The sequence below is a fragment of the Helianthus annuus genome, chromosome 14 (assembly GCF_002127325.2).
Source record: "Helianthus annuus cultivar XRQ/B chromosome 14, HanXRQr2.0-SUNRISE, whole genome shotgun sequence".
Lineage (NCBI taxonomy): Eukaryota > Viridiplantae > Streptophyta > Magnoliopsida > Asterales > Asteraceae > Helianthus > Helianthus annuus.
Window position 1 is genome coordinate 46,877,554 of NC_035446.2, and position 21,264 is coordinate 46,898,817.

Sequence of the window (21,264 nt, forward strand, 5' to 3'; positions counted from 1 at the left end):
CATCCACAAAACCCTAAACGGTATTAGTTACCACGTACCATTAACGCTCTCCTCTCGTCTACTCTCCGCTGCCTAAATGAAGTGTATGATTCAGTTTGAAGCAAGCTAGAATGAGATTACTCAGATCGATTTTCACTTTCCTCCTCCTCAGGATGCATGCAGGCGAGGTAATTCGGAAACATCTTAAGTGGAGAATCAGAAAGACCGAATTCAAATGGTTATTTTCACTGATTGCTAATGTCGCGTAAGTGTTCTTCTTTCCTTCAAATTTCATCTTCATATTCATGTTCATCCTCGTGTAATTTGTTGTTAGTTGTTACAGTAAAAGCTACTATGATATACACTAAGTTCCCAAAGGTACATCAGATGATCAGATTAAACGATCGTATAGAAAGCTTGCGTTGAAATATCACCCTGATAAGAATCAAGGAAATAAAGATACTAACAAGAAGTTTTCTGAAATTAATAATGGTAGTAACTGATATGTGACTTGTTTATGCATTGGATGTGTAGGTTGTTATAGATTTGTGTTTACTGTTGGTGTGAAAGTGAACGTTTTATGTGTTATAGACTTATAGATAATGAAGTGTAGTCAAACAACAAAAAGAGGATAATTTACGGCGGTACGGTGAAGAAGGACTCAAACAACAGGGATACGACGATGGCGGTCGTTAAAAAGACAAAACAAAGGCGGGTGGTTGTCATAGGCTGGACCAGTTCTTCAAATGGGTTTATATGCCAGAGGCAGCAGGGATATGAAGACTCGGAGAGAGATGAATATCAATGGTTTAGCGCTTTGTTTCCTTTTCGTAACCTGGATCACTCACCAATTGCCACTCTTTTTGACTTTTTGTTTATTCAGTAATAATTTAGGGCTTTAAAGTTTAACCGGGTCATAGATAATTCATAACTAACTGCACACACAGAAGAAGATTCTGACGACGAGCTGGAAACCAGAGTTCATGTTGTTTCTAGCATTCAACTTCACCGTGCTCATTCGACTTGTAGATTCTGTTGTTCCAATAGAAGAATGTAAATTTAAATTTATAAAACAGAATGTTATTGTGCTGATAATTTTGTAGGGAAGATTGCTTGTTTAGAAGGAGTATTGTAGTTTTAGTTTACAGTTTGATGTAAATTAGGTTAAACATGAGTGATTTTGTTATGATTAAAACTCTAAGATGTTAATTGTACTTGATATTTGTGATTATTGCTGGTCATATATGGATTGTGAGTTTGAATTGGAGGTTAGTGAGCCCTTGGTTGTGGTTATTTACACCAGTTTTGGCTGTTTGGAGGTTAATTAGGTTATATTTGGCTGATTTTGTTATGATTATAACTCAAGATGTTAATTGAATGTTCCCACCCACACATTTCTAACACTTTTAACTTTCTTTCTTTCTTTATTTCAGGAACTTCAATGCAGTTGTCTCTACATCCTCTTACACAAGACCAACTACTTACGCCGCCTTAGACGCTCTTTGTTTGATTCACATTTTTTTTTTGTTTTTCAGCAAAGACTTTTCAAACAAGGTTTTTCGTTCTCTTTCTCTTTTAATTTTTGCTAGTTGGCCAAAATGAACATATATACATTACCTTGCTGTCAATGGCTGCTGGTGCATTCCTATCCAAAGCCACAAATATCAGTGATATTATCAATTTTAGTGATATTATCAATTTTATTTTTGTTTCACGGCTGATACTTTTGAGGACTTAGTATATAACAATGATTAGCATATACAAAAGGGTCATCCTCTAATTTAAATTCCCCATGCACATTGTGTTTATAGAGTTCTTTTACCAGAGAGTTGTCTTGTTACCATACATTGAATATATAACATATTCTTGTTTGTCCCTGCTGGCATCAGCTTTATGCCTCTGTTTTCAGCTTTTCAATTTATACAAAAAACATACATTCTTATTGGCAGAATACATGATCATTTTTAAGTGATCTTTTAAGTTTCTCGTGTAGATACAAATAACGTAAACATATGGGTGGCATGTTTGTTTTATACAGCAACTCAATATATTCTTAAGGTGTTCCTTAAAAATCTTGTGTTCATTTTAAACAGAGGAAGTGCAGTTGAGGACACGTTGAGGTCCCACTATTAATTAGTTTAGCTAGACTCGAGAAAAATGCTCGAACGAGCCGAGCTTAAACGAGTTCGAGCCCTAGCCTAAAAGACAAGCTCGTTTAGTAAATGGGCCCGAGTTTCGCTTATCGAGCTTAAATCTGCTATATTTACAAGTTCTTGTACTAAAACCATTCTGAGGCATCTCATCATAACAGTTCCGTAAACTTATAGCGTTCATTCTTGGCAAATCTGTTTGTTTACTGCTATCTTTATATCTCTCACTTCATGAGGGTTGTAGAAGTTTTTTAGTTAGTTCTAGTTCTAGGTTCAATTACAGACCTTGTAGAGGTACTATGCACATAATAATATTAGACGTGTTACTTGAATTGGGCTTAACATAAGTTGTTTTTATACAGTGTGAATTATTCACAGGTTGCATGTGCTATATTTCTGGTTCCATTCAAATGGACAATGTTTACGCCCCAGAAAATGAAGCGGGAATGTGGCAGTGGCTTTTTGGGAAGAATGTGACTAAAACATACTTTTTAAATAGTGGATCAACTGATGTGTTTGTCGGCATTGCTGCACCTTCTCTAGGAAGAATTCTCTCGGTTTGTTTTCTTGTCTTACGTTTCTGGTTTGTTTGATTCTGATCTAATTTTAATTCTTCAGATTAAGTTGGCAAAGTTTGGCGGTGAAATATTATGCCAGGTAAGCACATTTAATCCATTTCCCGTTTGTTTCAATGAGAAAATCAAATAAAATCTAAATTTACTATCATCACTTGACCGTAACTTTTTCCAAGGCAATAAAAATATTACATTATATAAGAGGTAACCATATATTTCATTTAAACACGAGTGATTTTGTTATGATTATAAATGTTAATTGAATGTTCAGCTGATCCCACCCTTTCAACTTTCTTTCTTTTATATGGAAAGTGATCGACAGGAAGATCCCGATGGCTACGGCTCTCGCAGAAAGGACCGTAGTGTTTGGAGATAGTTTGTGTCCGGTTTGCGAGTTTGATCCCGAGTCCGCTGATCATCTTTTAGTGAGGTGTGCGGTGGCGAAAACAGTTTGGAGGTGGATCTATGTTTGACTAAAAGTCCCTATACCGAGCGTTTTTAATCGGTCACCCCGATCCTAGCTCATTGTCGCAGCCTGGGAATGGAGGCAAAAAAGGAGAAGAAAATTTATGCAGTTTTTGGCAAAACTAAAATGAGAGGATTTTCAATAAAAAGTTCGCTTCAGTAGCGATCTTGATCGATGACATGAAGGTTGAATCGTTTTGGTGGATGGTGAAACGAGGCAATTTCGCTGGCCTAGACATGGAAAGATGGTGCAGATTCGAGGGGATAGACTTTACCTAGTGTTTGGTTTGTTGGTTTTTGTTTTGGGCCTGTCCAGTTTTGTTTGGGGTCTGTAGTTTCTCTTAGCTTCTGGGCAGTGGTGGTTTATATAGAATAAATATCTCTATCAGGTGATTGTTTAAAAACCATTTGTATTTTGTAATCATGACTACATTTATGTTTTACGGTTAAACCTCAGCTGAAATTATGTTGCTTGCTGGAGTAGTTGCAGTTAAGGACATGTTAGAGGTCTCACTGTTAAGTTTGTACCCGGAATTTGTACCTGGAAGTTCCGAGTACAAACTTAATAGTGGGAACTAGGGGTGCGAAACCCGAGCCTAAAAACGAGCTCATATAGTAAACGAGCCCGAGCTTCACTTATCGGGCTCGAGCCAGCTCGCGAGCCTATACGAGCCTATTGTTTATATAATTTTTTATTACCATATCTATCTACTATAATAAAAGAAACCAAATTTTGGACACGTGTCATTCATTAAAGTTATCTTCAAATCTATACTTATATTAATTAAATAAATTAATATTAAATCTTATCATACATTAATAAAATATTATCCTCAAATCTAAATTGTTAATTTAATATATTTTTAAAACAAATACATTTCTTTCCTACTTATCTTATATTAGATATATAAATAATAAAGTAAAATTAAATGTTATCCTAATTTATTAAAAAAAATATTTTTTTATTATTTGGTATACAAAATTATATTTATTCAACTCGTGTAAAACGTGTGGTTTATAAAATTTAATTTTTTTATTATTTAATATAAATATAATTTTTTTTAATTATTTACTATACAAAGTTACATTTATATAACCCGTGTAATACACGAAATTTTTAAAGATATAACTTTTTTTATCATTTGCTATGTAAAATTAGATTTATTCGACACGTGTAATACACAAGATTTTTTAAGGATATAATTTTTTTATAATTTGGCAGATTTTTCAACCCGACTATACATGGGTCTTTTAAAGATATGACGTTTTTAGTATTTAATATACAAAATTACATTTATTTAATATGTGTATAGACATGGTTTTTAAAGATATAACTCCTTTCTAGATCTATTCAACACGTGTAATATACGAGGTTTTTAAGGATGTATTTTTTATTATTTTGTAGATTTATTCAACCCGATTATACACGGGTTTTTTTAAAGATACGACATTTTTAGTATTTAGTATACAAAATTACATTTATTTAATCTGTGTAATACACATGGTTTTCAAAGATATAACTTTTTTATTATTTGATATATAAAATTACATTTATTTAACCCGTACAATATACTGGGTTTATAAAGATATAAATTTTTTATTATTAATATATAAAATTACATTTATTCAACCCGTGTAATACACAGGGTTCTAACCTAGTTAGATCATATATATCTTAATGGACCATGTTAGGCCTTAATGAATCACAAGGGATAATAGTGGATCATACATGTCTTAATGGATCACAATGAACAATAGTATATCATACATATCTTAATGAATCATATTGGGTCTTAATTTATCATAGTGGAGAATTGTAGATTATACATGTCTTAATGGACCATATTTAGCCTTAATGGATCACAATGAGCAATAATAGATCATGCATGTTGTCTTAATGGACCATATTGGGCCTTAATGTATCACCATGGTTTATAGTAGATCAGACATGTCTTAATAGACCATATTGGGCCTTAATGGATCACAATGAGCAATCGTAGATCGTACATGTTGTCTTAATGGACCATATTGGGCCTTAGTGGATCACAATGCCCAATAGTAGATCATATATGTCTTAATGGGTCATACTGGGTCTTAATGGATCACAATGAGCAATATTAGATCATACATGTTGTCTTAATGGACCATATTGGGCCTTAATGGATCACGATGCCCAATAGTAGATCATATATGTCTTAATGGGTGATACTGGGTCTTAATGGATCACAATGAGCAACGGTAGATCACACATGTTGTCTTAATGGACCATATTAGTCCTTAATGGATCACAATGGCCAATAGTAGATTATACATGTCTTAATAGACCATATTGGGCCTTAATGGATCACAATGGAAAATAGTAGATCATGCATGCCTTAATGGACCATATTGGGCCTTAATGGATCACAATGGCCAATAATAGATCATACATGTTTTTGAGGACAATATTGGGTTTTAATGGATTACAATAAACAATAGTAGATTTTACATGTCTTAATGGACCACATTGGGCTATAATGTATCACAACTGACAAATAGTAGATCATATATGTCTTAATGCAGTATATTGGGCCTTTATGGATCATAATGGACAGTCATATATCATATATGTCTTAATGGACCATGTTGGGCCTTGATGGATCACAATGTACTTTGTATGTATATGTGTATGTGTACATGCGTATATGTATGTGCCTATGGGTGTGTGTGTATGTGCGTACGTGTATGGAAACGTGTGTATATGTAGTATATGTGTTAACATTGTGGTACATGTGTATATGTATGAGCATATGTGTGTCAATGTATCTATATATGTTAGTGTGTATGTATATGCGTTAGCGTTGGCAGTGTTAGTGTACATGTATATGTGTTAACATTGGTGTACATGTGTATATGTATGTACTCGGCTCGTAGGTAGTTTTTGAAGCTAGATCTTGGCTTAGGCTCGGGCTCAGCTCGTCTCGTCTGTTATTTATATTAATTCATATTAATTATAATTATTATTTTATATATAATGTAGTTATATAATCATAGTTTTATAAATAGTACATATTATCATTATTTAAATATATATTTAATACATCAAATTAAAAAATATATAAACGGTGTCGTTAAGGCTCACAAGCTAGCTCGAGCAAGTGAAATTCTTTTTCATTTAAGCTCAACTTGTTTTGATTTTTTTGGGAGTCGAACTCAAATAGCTCGGTTCATTTGCCCCATAACAAATATAATCCCTCGATTTAATTACCCACACGAAAATTTTAACTCCCCCTCACATATTTTTTTATATTTTCCGCCTAAATTTCCCCTAATTTGATTCCCTCCCAAAATCCATTTTAATTCTTTTCATTTCCCTCAATTGAAAACCCTTTACCCCTAATTTGATTCCCTCCCAAAATCCATTTTGTTACTTTTAGTTTCTCTCAATTGAAGACCCTAACTGTGACAACCCTCAAAATCCCATGTATTCCGTACAATTTATTAATAATAACTAATGTGCTTGACGACTGTGTGAAATTATGTAACTGCTTTCTGATATCTGTGTTATATTTACATGTGCATGTTGACACACTAATAGTGTAAAGAAAAGTAATTAAATAGTCTGCTATGACTTCCTAAGTGTTAGAAATTAAAAGGGTTACAAAAATATATATAAAAGACACTTTACGGATTAATTAAGCACTTTAACGGAACAGTATCAAACTGAACAACCGGACATTACCCGGAACACTAAAATATTACCAGAGGCATTGTTTTATTTTTCTGAATTAGTTATGATCCCCGAACATCATAACACCTCCTAAAAATATCTACTAACTAGATCATGTAACTAATACTTAGATTAGAACTAGTAAGTAATCAAACTAGTTAACACCTAACCTACTACCCCCCCCCCATGTTGGATGATTAGGGGACATGGGTCCCACCCTTGATTACTTTGTTATATTTTATAAAAATCTTGTAGGGAATATACCAAACTTAGATGCCATATGCCATCCTAATCTCTATATAAACCACTAGTCCATCATCACATTCATCACTTATCTTCATCAACACACTCAAACTCTCTCCGCCCTTCTCTTGTTCGGCCGCCCCCTAGTACCACCACCACCACCATCACTTGATCACCTTCAAGCATTCTACAAGCATACAAAGGTGCTACGGGTCATACAACGGAGCTTGGTGCTCTCGGAAGTGGAAGGACCTTCTCTATTTGCTATTAACCACCACATTTCTTCACTCGAACTTCCCTAGCCTTGAGCTAGTGGTAAGAACTCAGATCTGTTCGTTCTTCATGTTATTTAAGTGGTTAATAGGTGATTTGATGAATAAAGTTATGAAACACTAAAGAACTTGCACTAAAGTCTTGAACATGTTGGTTAAAGAGTAACTAGTGGTGTAAATCATGTAGATCTGGTGTGGATATGATTATTGCGGATTTCCTTGATAATTTACTGGTTAATATTAATGTTTGATGTTGTTGTGATCACTAAACTTGTTAACGGTATCGATCGAACACGATTTAGAAGGTTAAACACTGAAAATCAGAATCTGTCCAAGTTTTACAGCCAACTTCAGTTGGCTGCAAACAGGTCATAACTCAACGAAAAACTGATATTTTGAGTCTAAAATGTGATATTATGAAATACGGTTCTAATGGCACCGGAATCGTAATTTTTGGACTTCGTTTACTATTTTTTAAAGTGTTAATTTGTAACAGCAACTTAAGCTGAATTTTGACAGCAATAAATGGGTGTCGTACTTTCAGTCATAACCTGAGTTTTGTGATGAATCAGACCATGAAATTTGTACAGTAGATGACAACCGATGCGTGTGTAATTACCCCACTGGAATTTCGTAAATCGGACACTCGATGAATTTTTAATAAATTGTTCCGTGGACTGTGGTCAGAAATTCATAAATCTGAGTTCAGTCCGGAATATGATTTTTTATAAAATATTGGTAGTGAACCGGACCCCGATATTTTTACACAACAAAACATGGAAAGTTTAAGACATCTTGTAAAAATTTGGGAATTTTTGGAATAATTTAACTATTTTATTAAAACGTCCGAAAACAGCCGGCTTTGAATATTAATGCTGAATTGATATAAGTTGTGACTTGTGTGTCTAAATGTCGAGTGTGCTATCCGTGAATGATCTAACATGGTATATATGTTATGTGCATTATCGTATGTTTGATTTTGAGTGGGGAATGGATGGGAAACTTAGAGGGGCATAAACCGTTAAAACGATGCATGTTGTGTGATAGATACGTGTAGGAACTTTGTGTTCTATTTGAAAGCCACTAAATGACTAACTGGTAAATTATATTAGGACGTGATTGACCGACCTTGACTGTTAGCTATATTGAGAATCTAACCGAGCAAACCGAGGTGAGTTCACACTCTTTCTAAGGCATGGGATTCCCAGGAGTTTGGGAATGGGATTGATTAACTACTTGTACTATCATTACTATTAAACTACTTTTTACTGTCCTCGGATTGAAGGGCACGTACGTAAAACCTACGTACACGATCATATGACCGTCAACTCTATCACTTTAAGTCCCTCATTTATCGACTTAATCGCCGAGGCCTATGGCGAGCGGGTCATTAGTTAATAGCGCTATTAGGTTTAACAAACCTCACACCGTGCCAGTCGGACGGGCGTGTACTAATGGACTATGGGCAAAGGGTCAATGCTGATAGACATTGACTTAGGGCACCTCTTATATTTTCGTAGCAGTCGATACGCGTGGTCTAGTAACACATGGAAAACCCCCACTAACCTTTGCAAACATGTCAGAAAGACCGCGATGCAAACTCATACGATACATGGTTTTCAAAACGAACAAATGGTTTACGAAACGAATGCTATAACTAAACAACCAACTGTGAATTCACTCAACTTTGTTGTTGACTCGTTGTTACATGCCTTACAGGTCGCTAAATGCTTGGAGCTTGCACGAGGAAGGAGTCGTTGTGGTGTATGGACGGTTATGTCCCGTGTTTAATATATAATCCTTATGAACTTATTAAACTTGCGTTTGAAACTTTAACTTATAAACTATGGACTCATATTTTGGACTTTACGTTTATGCTTCCGCTGTTTAAATTAAAACTTGGTTAACTAGCTTTCGGTCACCAATCGTATTGTGGTTGGCTTTAATTACTTAAATACATAGTTCAGTATGATTGGTGGCTCGATCCTGGTCATGTCACGCCTCCAAGCGGTAGTACTCCGCATGGTGGATTTTGGGAGTGTGACAGATTGGTATCAGAGCCATTGGTTATAGTGAACTTGGTTTTAGAAAGGGAAAATATTTTTGATAAAACCAGACTATAACCTGTACAGTGCTCAACGATCCACAACGACGCTTCGCTCCACGTGCAAGACTCGACACAATAGGTGGTATGATTTATGTTATATCGTCGGTTAGATAGCTCGCACTGTGCATTAGTTAACGTGATAACTGCTACTTGAACCTTGTGTGCTTACTCTCTACTGTCGTCCCACACTTACGCACTTTCACGACACTATTCTCACTTATGTTGCTTCGTGATGAAGATCATGAGCGGACGCGGAGGACGTATCAACCTTACTCAAGCCCAGTTGACGGCTCTGATCAACGAACGAGTTGCTGAGGCACTCGCAGCTGTTCCCGCAGGAGGTATAACCTGCTACTTCAACCCATCTTAGAACGTTTAGATCCCACCTTCGCAAATCAACCCTCGTGCTTAACCTTGTCTTTTATTCTCACGCCATAGGTCAACATGCTCAGCCTTATGTGTGCACATTCAAAACCTTCATGGATTGCCGACCCAACACTTTCAGCGGCACAGAAGGTGCTGTAGGCCTTCTTCACTGGTTCGAGAAGCTCGAGTCTGTTTTCGAGATGTGTGATTGCCCGGAAGATCGTAAGGTGAAGTATGCTACTGGAACACTCGAAGGAGCTGCGTTAACCTGGTGGAAAGCACAGGTCCAATTGCTTGGGTTGGCGGTTGCTAACGCCACCCCATGGAACGGCTTCAAAGAACTGATTATTGAAGAGTATTGCAGTCGTGACGACATCCACAAGCTAGAGGTGGAATTTTTCAACCTGAAGATGACGGGGTCTGAGATTGAGGCGTATACTAAGAGGTCAAACGAACTGGCCATCCTGTGTCCTACTATGGTGGACCCTCCTTACAAACGCATTGAGCTGTACCTTAAGGGCTTGGTGCCGGAAATTCAAAGCCATGTAACCTCAGCTAACCTTGGCACTATACAGCAAATCGTCAAGTTGGCTCACCGTCTCACTGATCAGGCAGTTGAGCAGAACAAACTGCCCAAACGTATTAGCGCCACTACTTCTGATGCTCCCAACGACAACAAGCGAAAATGGGATGAAAACTCCAGTAAGGGTTCTGCTTCGGTTCAGTCTCAACAGAGAAAGACTGATGGCTACCAGAGTCCTGGTCAGCAATCCTCCGGTAATCAAGGACAGGGTGGGTATCGAGGAAACCACTCGAAGTGCAACAAATGTAACAGACACCATAGTGGTCAATGCAACAAAGGACGTTGTCAGAGGTGTCTCAAGATGGGTCACGAAGCCAAGGATTGCAGGAGCTCACGGCCTGCAAATCAGAATCGCCAGCAGCAACAGCAAGCACCGCAAAATCAACAACAGCAACGGGGCAACAGGGGATGCTTTCAGTGTGGCGCTGAAGGCCACTTTAAGAAGAACTGTCCCCAGCTTAACCAAAATCAGAACAACAACAACAACCAGGGAAACGGGAACAACAATGGAGGTAACAACGGGGGTAACAACAATGGTAATGGAGCAAGAGGTCGTGCTTTCGTGATTGGTCAGGGTGATGCAAGGAATGATCCCAACGTTATGATGGGTAAGTTTCTTCTGGATGATTTCTTTGTTACTGTTTTATTTGATTCGGGTGCCGATACCAGCTACGTGTACTTAAAAGTTAGCCAAATGCTTAAGCGCACTCCAACACTTTTGAACACCAAGCACACGGTAGAAATAGCAAATGGCAAAAGTTTAGAGGCTACACATACAGTTAAAGGTTGCAAGCTTGTCCTTGCCGATCAGCCCTTTTCTATCAACCTCATTCCTATCGTTCTGGGTAGTTTTGACGTTGTCATTGGGATGGATTGGTTATCTCAACACCAAGCGGAGATTATTTGCAAGGAGAAAATCGTCCGCATCCCTCGCCCTGGTAAAGAACCCCTCGTGATTCGTGGCGACAAGAGTGGTGCTGTTGTAGGCATCATCTCTTTCCTTAAAGCCCAGAAGTGTTTACGGAAGGGCCACACCGCTATCCTAGCCCTCGTTACTGAGGCATCCGTGGAAGAAAGGAAGATAGAAGACATTCCTATTGTACGCGACTTTCCCGAGGTATTTCCTGAGGAATTACCTGGGCTTCCGCCTCATCGACAAGTCGAGTTTCAAATCGAGCTAGCTCCTGGAGCAGCACCAATAGCTCGTGCGCCTTATCGACTTGCTCCATCAGAACTTGAAGAACTGTCTACGCAACTACAAGAACTTCTGGAAAAGGGTTTTATACGTCCTAGCTCTTCGCCATGGGGAGCTCCAGTGTTGTTCGTAAAGAAGAAAGACGGTACCTTCAGGATGTGTATTGACTACCGCGAGCTCAACAAGGTGACCGTGAAGAATCGTTATCCTCTTCCACGCATTGATGATTTGTTCGACCAGTTGCAAGGGTCGAGTTATTACTCTAAGATTGATTTGAGATCGGGATACCATCAGCTGAGAGTCCGAGAGGAGGACGTCTCCAAAACAGCATTCAGAACTCGTTACGGCCATTACGAGTTTTTGGTTATGCCTTTCGGGTTGACGAATGCACCTGCGGTTTTCATGGACCTCATGAACCGAGTGTGCAAACCTTATCTGGATAAATTTGTCATAGTTTTCATTGACGACATCCTGATCTATTCTAAGAGTCAGGAGGAACACGAGCAACACCTGAGGCTTATTCTGGAGCTTCTACGAAAAGAGCAGTTGTATGCCAAGTTTTCGAAATGTGACTTCTGGCTTCGCGAAGTCCACTTTCTAGGCCATGTGGTAAACAAGGATGGAATTCATGTGGATCCATCTAAGGTTGAATCGATCAAGAATTGGCCTACACCCCGCACACCAACAGAGATCCGCCAATTCTTAGGTTTGGCAAGATATTACAGAAGGTTTATCAAATATTTCTCCAAGATTGCGCAACCTCTCACTTCACTGACTCAGAAGGGTGTCACCTATCGTTGGGGTGATGCACAGGAGTCCGCATTTCAGCACTTGAAAGATAGACTCTGTAGCGCACCTATCCTCTCATTGCCTGAAGGCACAGATGATTTTGTGGTTTATTGCGACGCTTCCATCCAAGGACTTGGTTATGTGTTGATGCAACGTGACAAGGTCATTGCCTACGCATCGCGCCAACTTAAGGTTCATGAAAGGAACTACACTACGCACGACTTGGAATTGGGAGCAGTTGTTTTCGCGCTTAAGATATGGAGACATTACCTGTACGGTACCAAGTGCACCATTTACACCGATCACAGGAGTCTCGAGCATATCTTCAAGCAAAAGGAGTTAAACATGCGTCAACGTCGATGGGTCGAACTCTTGAATGACTACGAATGCGCGATCAAGTATCATCCGGGCAAGGCCAATGTTGTGGCTGACGCCCTCAGCCGGAAGGATACTATACCTAGGCGTGTACGTGCGTTACAGCTTACCATCCAATCTAACCTTCCCGCTCAGATTCGCGATGCTCAGGTTGAAGCATTGAAGGCAGAGAACATCAGAGCTGAGTCCCTAAGAGGATCGAGGCAACGGCTAGAACAAAAAGAAAACGGCGCCTACTATGTTAACGGACGCATCTGGGTTCCACTTTATGGAGACTTACGTGAGCTTGTGATGGATGAAGCACATAAGTCTCGTTATTCAGTACATCCTGGTTCGGATAAGATGTACCACGACCTAAAGACTACATACTGGTGGCCTGGTATGAAAGCCAGCATAGCAACCTACGTCAGTAAATGCTTGACCTGTGCTAGGGTCAAGGTCGAATACCAGAAACCATCAGGCCCACTTCAACAACCAGAGATCCCAAAATGGAAATGGGAGCAAATATCCATGGATTTTGTTACTTGCCTACCCAGATCTCAACGCCGAAATGATACCATTTGGGTGATCGTGGATCGACTGACCAAGTCTGCAGATTTTCTACCTATCAAAGAAACAGATAAGTTTTCTACTCTAGTAGACATCTACCTAAAGGAAGTGGTATCAAGGCACGGAGTGCCAACCTCCATCATTTCTGATCGTGACGCGCATTTCACCTCTGAACTGTGGCAAGCTATGCACAAGTCTTTTGGCTCACGATTAGACATGAGCACCGCTTATCATCCACAGACGGATGGGCAATCAGAACGCACCATCCAAACTTTTGAAGACATGCTTAGGGCATGTGTAATCGATTTTGGTAACGGCTGGGAAAAGCATCTCCCGTTAGTGGAGTTTTCATATAACAACAGCTACCACACCAGCATCCAGGCCGCTCCGTTCGAGGCATTGTATGGACGCAAGTGCCGATCACCTCTCTGTTGGGCAGAGGTTGGTGACAGTCAAATCACTGGCCCAAAACTAGTAGTAGATACAACAGAAAAGATTGCTCAGATACGACAACGAATGGCGGCAACTCGTGACTGTCAGAAAAGCTATGCCGATAAGCGAAGAAAACCACTCGAGTTCCAGGTTGGGGATCGAGTGCTGCTCAAAGTCTCACCTTGGAAAGGTGTAGTCCGATTTGGCAAAAGGGGCAAGCTCAACCCGCGTTATGTCGGACCGTTCGAGATTCTCAATGGAGTTCACAATGTTTTCCATGTGTCAAATCTGAAGAAGTGTCTGTCAGATGAGACCCTCATAGTTCCTCTCAAGGAGCTCACTATCGACGACCAGCTGCGATTCGTCGAGGAACCAGTAGAAATTACGGATCAAGACGTTAAGATTCTCAAGCACACCAGAATACCCCTCGTCCGAGTTCGTTGGAATTCCCGTCGTGGCCCAGAGTATAGCTGGGAACGAGAAGACAAAATGAAACTCAAGTATCCCCAGCTGTTTAAGAAAAATGCAACCACTACTGAGGCTGAAGCTACCGCAGAATTTCGAGACGAAATTCCAAATCAACGTGGGGATGATGTGACACCCCAAGAAAATCAGGAAAACAACGCAACTTAACTAGCTTCCTCAGTAACCACGCACTAAATTTCGGGACGAAATTCTCTTAACAGGGGGAGAATGTGACAACCCTCAAAATCCCATGTATTCCGTACAATTTATTAATAATAATTAATGTGCTTGACGACTGTGTGGAATTACGTAACTGCTTTCTGATATCTGTGTTATATTTACATGTGCATGTTGACACACTAATAGTGTACAGAAAAGTAATTAAATAGTCTGTTATGACTTCCTAAGTGTTAGAAATTAAAAGGGTTACAAAAATATATATAAAAGACACTTTACGGATTAATTAAGCACTTTAACGGAACAGTATCAAACTGAACAACCGGACATTACCCGGAACACTAAAATATTACCAGAGGCATTGTTATATTTTTCTGAATTAGTTATGATCCCCGAACATCATAACACCTCCTAAAAATATCTACTAACTAGATCATGTAACTAATACTTAGATTAGAACTAGTACGTAATCAAACTAGTTAACACCTAACCTACTACCCCCCCCCCCCATGTTGGATGATTAGGGGACATGGGTCCCACCCTTGATTACTTTGTTATATTTTATAAAAATCTTGTAGGGAATATACCAAACTTAGATGCCATATGCCATCCTAATCTCTATATAAACCACTAGTCCATCATCACATTCATCACTTATCTTCATCAACACACTCAAACTCTCTCCTCCCTTCTCTTGTTCGGCCGCCCCCTAGTACCACCACCACCACCATCACTTGATCACCTTCAAGCATTCTACAAGCATACAAAGGTGCTACGGGTCATACAACGGAGCTTGGTGCTCTCGGAAGTGGAAGGACCTTCTCTATTTGCTATTAACCACCACATTTCTTCACTCGAACTTCCCTAGCCTTGAGCTAGTGGTAAGAACTCAGATCCATTCGTTCTTCATGTTATTTAAGTGGTTAATAGGTGATTTGATGATTAAAGTTATGAAACACTAAAGAACTTGCACTAAAGTCTTGAACATGTTGGTTAAATAGTAACTAGTGGTGTAAATCATGTAGATCTGGTGTGGATATGATTATTGCTGATTTCCTTGATAATTTACTGGTTAATATTAATGTTTGATGTTGTTGTGATAACTAAACTTGTTAACGGTATCGATCGAACACGATTTAGAAGGTTAAACACTGAAAATCAGAATCTGTCCAAGTTTTACAGCCAACTTCAGTTGGCTGTAAACAGGTCATAAACTCAACGAAAAACTGATATTTTGAGACTAAAATGTGATATTATGAAATACGGTTCTAATGGCACCGGAATCGTAATTTTTGGACTTCGTTTACTATTTTTAAGTGTTAATTTGTAACAGCAACTTAAGCTGAATTTTCACAGCAATAAATGGGTGTCGTACTTTCAGTCATAACCTGAGTTTTGTGATGAATCGGACCATGAAATTTGTGCAGTAGATGACAACCGATGCATGTGTAATTACCCCACTGGAATTTCGTAAATCGGACACTCGATGAATTTTTAATAAATTGTTCCGTGGACTGTGGTCAGAAATTCATAAATCTGAGTTCAGTCCGGAATATGATTTTTTATAAAATATTGGTAGTGAACCGGACCCCGATACTTTTACACAACAAAATATGGAAAGTTTAAGACATCTTGTAAAAATTTGGGAATTTTTGGAATAATTTAACTATTTTATTAAAACGTCCGAAAACAGCCGGTTTTGAATATTAATGCTGAATTGATATAAGTTGTGACTTGCGTGTCTAAATGTTCGAGTGTGCTATCCGTGAATGATCTAACATGGTATATATGTTATGTGCATTATCGTATGTTTGATTTTGAGTGGGGAATGGATGGGAAACTTAGAGGGGCATAAACCGTTAAAACGATGCTTTGTGTTCTATTTGAAAGCCACTAAATGACTAACTGGTAAATTATATTAGGACGTGATTGACCGACCTTGACTGTTAGCTATATTGAGAATCTAACCGAGCAAACCGAGGTGAGTTCACACTCTTTCTAAGGCATGGGATACCCAGGAGTTTGGGAATGGGATTGATTAACTACTTGTACTATCATTACTATTAAACTACTTTTTACTGTCCTCGGATTGAAGGGCACGTACGTAAAACCTATGTACACGATCATAAGACCATCAACTCTATCACTTTAAGTCCCTCGTTTATCGACTTAATCGCCGAGGCCTATGGCGAGCGGGTCATTAGTTAATAGCGCTATTAGGTTTAACAAACCTCACACCGTGCCAGTCGGACGGGCGTGTACTAATGGACTATGGGCAAAGGGTCAATGCTGATAGACATTGACTTAGGGCACCTCTTATATTTTTGTAGCAGTCGATACGCATGGTCTAGTAACACATGGGAAACCCCCACTAACCTTCGCAAACATGTCAGAAAGACCGCGATGCAAACTCATACGATATATGGTTTTCAAAACGAACAAATGGTTTACGAAACGAATGCTATAACTAAAGAACCAACTGTGAATTCACTCAACTTTGTTGTTGACTCGTTGTTACATGCCTTACAGGTCGCTAAATGCTTGGAGCTTGCACGAGGAAGGAGTCGTTGTGGTGTACGGACGGTTATGTCCCGTGTTTAATATATAATCCTTATGAACTTATTAAACTTGCGTTTGAAACTTAAACTTATAAACTATGGACTCATATTTTGGACTTTACGTTTATGCTTCCGCTGTTTAAATTAAAACTTGGTTAACTAGCTTTCGGTCACCAATCGTATTGTGGTTGGCTTTAATTACTTAAATACATAGTTCAGTATGATTGGTGGCTCGATCCTGGTCATGTCACGCCTCCAAGCGGTAGTACTCCGCATGGTGGATTTTGGGGGTGTGACACTAGCGCCTCTTTTACATCTTCAATCCAAGCTAAAACCTTCGCATCTTCAAAGGCCGAACCATCTGATACAACTCTTCGCATCCTCACGATTTCACTACGATCTGATGGTAAATCTATTATTAAATGTCCATGTCCTCCTTTACAGGCCCAGTTTGAGCATAAATACGAAACCAAACCACATTGGTTCTACTCGAACCCTCGTAACAGTAGTCTACCATTAGAACCATCGCAAGAACCAGTCACCCGTTGCAGTAGATTTTTCGGGCATCAACTGTTTCCGCACGACTCTACTACGGTAGCCGCCACAACTGTAACACCACCACGGTCGCCCGTAACTCTTTCGAATCTGTATATGTTTTGTTTACCAACTGATTGTTGTTGAATACGGTTTGATTCGTTTATTTATGGGTTGCATTATGTTGTTTTCAGTTTAGTTTAGCTTAATTGTATCTATATACTCTATTGTATCTAGTATTCTTTCAAACCAATCTGCCCAAAATTTTGGATGTTATTGGTTTATATTATACAACTGTAAAAGCATTAGTGATTTCAGTTACTCATAGAAGGATAAGTTGATTTATGTTTAAATAAATGTTTTGTTTAATTGAATATTTCAGGTGGAGTTGTTCAGTGGGGAAAGATGTTCCACTGTTCATCTTTATCGAAATGTTCATTGTTGTTTAAGAGCACTTCAAGGAGTGGACCATCAACTAGTAGGGAAGGATGTGGGGAGCACGTGAGTTTTTCAAGAGGAGAATACGAAACATTAAGAAGTGGATAAAGATGATGAAAATGTAAGTTTTGTATGTAAGTATGTGGGTCAAGTTATTCTACAAAGACTTTTAACTGTAAGAAGTGTAAGAAGGATTTATAGAGTGACAAGTGTCCAATAACCTAAAACTAAACCCACTACATCACCACCAAAAACCTAAACACCCCCACCCCACACCACCACCACCCAAAAACCTAACACCCCCCCCCCCCACACACACACACCCAAAAACCTAAATCCTTCTTACAATTAGGATTCTTTGTATTTGATCCTAATCCGTAAGTATGTAACCCAAAATATTACATATTCTCTAATCCTATAAATATATTAAATAAGTCATTATATTCTCTAATCCTATTAATATATTTTGAGGGTTTTTACATGCCGTACCAAGAGACCACATATGTACTTGATTGGGATCCCCAAGTTGATGTTGTAATTTGTAAGTTATTTGATTATCTCCACCTGTTTTTTAATTATTTTGATGTGTTAACTGATTAACTTATATTGAAGGCCGGAAAAGCTAACGCATGCAGTGGGAAAATATTTGTGACGGTCCCACCTGATCATTTCGGCCCCATTCTCGTAGAGAATGATCCCGAAAGAGGTATGGGAGTTTTGGTTGGGGAAATATGGGAGGACCGTTTGGAATGTAGGCAGTGGGGGGCCCATTTTCCGCATGTTGCGGGGATATGTGGGTAGTCTGATTATGGTGCACAATCTGTCGCATTATCAAGAGGATATGAAGATGATGAGGATCATGGAGAGTGGTTTTTATACACTGGAAGGTATTGTACGTATGTTTTTTTATTGAAAGTAAACATGAGTAGCATATCTGATAGGTTTATTTTTCTGTATTTTTTTGTTAATAGTGGTGGAAAAGATCTTAGTGGAAATAAAAGGACTAACAAGACACAATCCTTTGATCAGAAGTTTGATAAATCCAATGAAGCCTTACGAGTTAGCTGTAAAAAGGTCTACCTTGTACGTGTTGTGAGGTATGTTGTTATGATGACTGTACATGATAATTTTGATTAGGGGTGCTAAATAGGTTAGACGGGTCAACCCATCAATCCGACCGGGTTAACCCGAACCCGACCAGTTTAGCTAAATGGGTTTGCGGGTTGAACCTGAAATTGACCCGTACCCGTTTAGACTAAACCCAAACTCATGAAGTTTGTGTTAGGTGCGTGTTGTGTTTTCGGTCATGTCAGAAATTCACACCCCTAATTTCGATGTTAGTCTTTTTACATATATTTTTTAGATTATGCAATTTTACAAATAAGCACATGATAGATTTGGTTCTAGTTAAATGGTCAGAGTGTATCTGTAGCTTAGAAACTATAGGAAATGAATGACAACTAGTATCACATTCTTCGGTTGTCTGCAGTTTTAAAATTTTTATTCATTTATATTTGAAATAGATGAGATTATCTTATGAAAAGACTAAAAGTATTGATTATTTTCTTTTATTCTATACAAATGAACATGTCCGACAATTTTTCTAACAAATGGACAGGTCTCACAAGGAAAAGCGATCGGCCTATGCACCTGAACAAGGAGTCAGATATGATGGGATATACAGGATCGAGAAATGCTGGAGGAAGCCCGGAATTCAAGTATGATATCTCACTATCGGCTGCCAATTACACTATTAAATGGATGTTTGGTTTCCCTATACTAAAGAACTCTTGTTGACTTTTAATATAAATACGGATTTAAGGTATGCCGGTATCTTTTTGTTCGTTGTGATAATGATCCTGCTCCTTGGACAAGGTCTGCATCGCTCTCATGATTGTTATAGTTTTAGCATATGAAAATTGTAAGACGGATTCTAACCGTATGCGTTGGATCATAATTTTGCAACGATGAAAATGGAGACCGCCCGAGACCTTTGCCTGTCATTAAGGAGCTGAAGGATGCAAGTGATGTGATAGAGAGGAAGGGATCCCCATCTTGGGATTATGATGTAAGATTATGTAACTTGCGTTTTTTTTTTTTGTACATTTTATGTTTGTTGAGCTGCTGCCAATAAGAATCGCTTCTGCTATGTTAACTTCTAACTTAAAAACTGAGCCAAGCCGAGTTCAAGCTCAATTTTCAAATTGGTTATGTGAAATTGAGCCGAGCTCAAGCTGACTCTGATTTGGCGCGGTTCTGCTCAGGAACAACCCTGTCCACATGGTGCCTTTTGATTGGGTTATATTTACGTGTAATCATTTGTAGTGGTAAAATGCTTATATTTTTTAGAAGTTGATCAAATGTGTATTTAAGTAAAGATGGTCATTATATACATACATTGTTTATATTCATTTTGTGTTTTTTCACCCGGAATTACAACTACTTCACTTTTACATTTAATATTTACGAGTTCATAATCTTAATTTTTAGGTTTGGGAGGTTGCCAAAATATCTTGCAAGTCAGATTATACCTCTGGTAGTGCTGGTTCCAGAGATTCCACTAGAGTAATTACCTCATAGCTTATCGTGTCTAATATTTTGCAGTTGTTATTCCATGTTAACCATAGGTAGCTAGTTTTGATTTTTAGCACAATTGACTATATTGTTATTGATGGACTTCATAATGTGCATTGCAACTCTTATCTTTGAGGTGGAGCTGGTGGCTTGTAGGCCAAGAAAAGGTTCTAGCGTGGCTAGCGCCTTAGATGAAAGGGTTAGACTAGAGTAAGTTATGTATCCAACTTCATACACTTGTTCTTATAATAACATCCTCAAATGGATCATGTTTAATTAATACTGAGCTGAACTTATATTTCCATGCTCAAATGGATCATATTTAATAACTAGTGAGCTGAAGAGGCAAAGGGAAACGGCTGCTGCACAGCAGCAGGAAGAAGAGAAAAAGAAGTGTGAAGAAGCAAAGGCAGTAGTGCTACTTGTATTCAAGCAGTGATTATATGGACTGCTGCTCGTATTCAAGCAGTGAGTATATGGGTTCGAAGAAAACATCCTAGAAATAGCTCTTAGTTTTTGTGTACATTTGTTTCCCTTTCAAACTTTTATTGATAGGTTTTGGTTAGAAGTTTGTCTTTAGTTAGTATTTAAACTAAAAACTTATGTATGGATTTTAGGATCTTATTGTTAATATCATCTGGTTTCTAGATTATCACATTTTTACTTCAGTTTTTTATTTTACAAAAAATTGAAAATAAAATAAATAATTACATGAAAATGGCCACATAG

At 38.4% G+C, this 21,264-nt stretch overlaps 1 pseudogene; it reads left to right on the forward strand.

Annotated features, from left to right (window-relative positions):
* The first annotated feature begins 18,441 nt into the window (after positions 1-18,441).
* On the forward strand, positions 18,442-20,974 carry LOC110906676 (annotated as a pseudogene).
* Positions 20,975-21,264: the final 290 nt, after the last annotated feature.